This window comes from Otolemur garnettii, unplaced genomic scaffold (assembly GCF_000181295.1).
Source record: "Otolemur garnettii isolate 467f Iridium unplaced genomic scaffold, OtoGar3 scaffold00002, whole genome shotgun sequence".
NCBI classification, from domain to species: Eukaryota; Metazoa; Chordata; class Mammalia; order Primates; family Galagidae; genus Otolemur; species Otolemur garnettii.
The window spans coordinates 40,882,538-40,886,006 of NW_003852397.1; the positions used below are offsets into that span (position 1 = coordinate 40,882,538).

Sequence of the window (3,469 nt, forward strand, 5' to 3'; positions counted from 1 at the left end):
CCATGGCATCACAGCTCACAGCAACCTCCAACTCCTGGGCTCAAGTGAGTCTCTTGCCTCAGCCTCCCAAGTAGGTGAGACTACAGGCACCTGCCACAACGCCTGGCATTTTGGTTGCAGCCATCATTGTTTGGTGGGCCCGGGCCAGATTTGAACCTGCCACCTTAGGTGTATGTGGCTGGCACCTTAGCCACTTGAGCCACAGGGGCCAAGCTCAAACACTTACTTTTTAAAGGTAGTTAAATAAGAAAAAAATTTATTTCCCTCAAATTTATTACCATTTCTGGTGTTCTTTTTCTTTGTATAGTTCCAGATGCCTACTCTTTTTGTTTCTTTCTTCTTGAGAGACTTCCTTTAACCTGTCTTGCCGTCAGGCCTGCTGGTGTTGAAGTCTTTTGGTATTTGTATGTCTGAAAATTTTTATTTCATCTTTATTTTTGAAACATTTTTGCTGGATATAGGATTGTAGTTTGCTCCCCTCCCCAGATGTGTAACTATCTTTTGGCTTGCATTGTTTCCAAAGAGCTCTGCTGTAATCCTTATTTTCCTCTATGTAATGTGTCATTTTTTTCTTCCAGCTATTTTTCTTTTTTTTTTTTTTTAAGGGACAGAGTCTCATTTTGTCACCCTCGGTAGAGGGTGGTGGCATCACACAGCAATCTCACAGCAATCTGTAGCTTTTGGGCTTAGCGATTCTCTTGCCTCACCCTCCCGAGTACCTGGGACTACAGGAGCTACAGGACACCTGGCTATTTTTTTGCTGCAGTTTGGCCGGGGCTGGTTTGAACCCACCACCCTCGGTATAGGGGTCTCGTGCCCTACTCACTGAGCCACAGGCACCGCCCATTCTTCAGCTATTTTTTAAGATTTACTTTTTTTTTTAAAATCACTGGTTTTACATTGTTTATGATATTCCTTGGTGTAGTTTTTTCATATTTCTTATGCTTCTTGTTCATATTCTTGGGTATACAAGCTTATATTTAGATCAGATTTGGGAAATTCTGAGCCATTACTTTCTTCAAATATTTTTTCTGCCCCTTCTCCCTTTAAACAGAGTGTCCATAAAGTTTATGTGCAATTTGCTTTTTCATGGACACCCTGTATATTAATTAGGCTATTTGACACTGTCCTACCACTCACCCCTAAGGCATATGATCCCCTGTAGTGAGGCAGTACCAATTCTGAGTATTCTACCTGATGCCCTGTGAATTAGATTTTTTCCTGTCTGTCCAGTGGGAATCAAACTATTCTTAGGCCTGTGTGAGCTCTGGGGATTGTTCTTTCTTTTCCTTTTGAGTAGTTCTTTCTGTGGCATAGGGTGGTGTCCTCTCATGCATATGCTGGGATGTACTTAGCCAGATTACTTGAAGGGGACCCTCTTCAGATCTCTGAAGTTTTGTCTTTGCAGCTTGCTCTTTTCCAGTACTTGTGAACTCTGGCCAGTTGGGTTCTCCTTTCTTGCACCACAGGCAGTTGTTTGTATTCTGTATTTGTTTTCTTTTCTCAGGGATCACCATCTTGTGCAGTGCCGACTGCCTAGAAACTTGGTAGGGCAATGAACAACTTCATCTTGACTAGAACGGCAAAGTGACTTTATAGCCCATGACTTTTTTTTTTTTTTTTAAACAAATCCTGCCTCAGGTTTATTTTACAAATAGCACAGGAGGACCCCAGCCCCATACAGACAGCAGCCTAGAGGTCACACCAGTACTTTTGTCCTCATGGCAGACAGCTGCCTCTACTCTGGAGCCTTTGTGGGGGCCTGGGCACCTTTGGGAGCCTGAGCTGGAACTAAAGCTGGAGCTGCAGATGAAGCAGCAGATTGGGCCTTCGTTTGATCCTTGGCCTTTGGCCGGCAGAGCCTGAGCCCCTTGGCAATGCGTGCACGAGCATGCTTCCCAAGCTTGGGGTGGGCGATGTAGGCAAGTCGACTGAGTTTATGGCTGGCACCCTTTGGAATCTTGGTCTTAACCCCCTTGGGCTTTACAAGGGCCTTGATAGCTTCAGCATGTGCCCTCATGGCCTTGGCATTGTTGGCCTACATCTTCTTCAGGCCCTTTTTGTTGTGCTTCTTGGCAAAGCACATGTTCCTCAGGAACTTGGGATCTGCCCCCTTAAGAGATTAATATCTTTGTGATTGGGGTTTCTTGATGCCATTGCTGTGCCACTTTTGGGACTGGTTGTGTGTAGTGTGGTTCTTGGATTTGGCCATGTCTGCACTGCCACCCGCGACTCGACTTTTTTTTTAATAAATAAAAATTAGTCATTAGAAAACAGTGCATTCATGTTATTCCAGCATTTATGCATTTATAATATTTATTTTTAGAAACTTGGGTGAACTATTTGAAAGGATTGAAGAGATACAAAGAAGAGTTACTGGATTCTTTCTGTAATGAGAGAGGGAAAAAATTAAGTTGATCCTAAATGGCTTATGTTTTAGTTTTATCTACTGTAAATGAGTAAGTTGGATTTTATTTAAAATTAATCTTGGCATTTGGAGGCTTATACTGTTTCTGACCATATTAACTACACTTCTGTTATTAGAAATTTTAATTGTTTTATGTTATTTCTTTTGAATAGACTTGATTTTTTTTTTTCCCATCTTACTCAAGTGTGTTTTGAGCACATACTATCTAATAGGATCACAGGTCAAGCCTTATCACAAGAGTATTTATGTGTTGATTAGGATTTATAAGAAACACATTGAATTTTGTATTTGAAATGAAATGTTTTGAGTCTAATAAGGAGGAATGTAAATTTCATATATTCATTTCTTACACTTATGTATAAATGCCATTCACAGCTCTCGGATTCTGGAGCCATCATTAAACAAAAAAAAACAACAAAACCCCCTTTTAACTAGTACCTTGAGTCAGTATTGTTCTACATACTATCCTATTCTGGGTTGGAGAGGGAAAGAACCCCATGCAACTCTGAGTCATAGTTTCCATATGACTGTCATATGTCTTGTATAGAAATGTGTGTGAGGGTAGATGGTTTGGAGTTTGATTAGGAGGAGTGAAGGTATCCTGGTGGTGATAAGGGGCTAACTGCTGTTAGAAACCTAAATATAAGAGCGTTTTCTTTTCTTTTGAAGTTTTTGGCCAGGGCTGGATTCGAACCCACCACCTCTGGCATATGGAGCTGGTGCCCTACTCCTTTGAGCCACAGGCACCACCCTAGAAGAGCCTTTTTAAAAACTTCAGGCATATAACATGATTTGTTAACAGTACTTTGATTATTATAAGTGATTGTTACACTGGATCAGAAAATGAATTTGCTGGCTCGGTACCTGTAGCACAGTGGGTATGGTGCCAGTCACATATACTGAGGGTGGTGGGTTTGAACCTGGCCTGGGCCAGCTAAACAACTGCAAAAAAAAAAAAAAAAAATAGCCAGCCGTTGTGGCGGGTGCCTGCAGTCCCAGCTACTTGGGAGGCTGAGGCAAGATAATTGCTTAAGCTCAAGA

General features: G+C 41.7%; 1 protein-coding gene and 1 pseudogene across 1 annotated transcript in view; one reads left to right on the forward strand and one right to left on the reverse strand.

The window, feature by feature from the left end:
* UBE2E1 (ubiquitin conjugating enzyme E2 E1) overlaps positions 1–3,469 on the forward strand; it is a 98,846-nt gene that overhangs the window by 42,917 nt on the left and 52,460 nt on the right. The gene's annotated exons all lie outside the window — the stretch shown is intronic.
* On the reverse strand, positions 1,639–2,212 carry LOC105887158 (annotated as a pseudogene).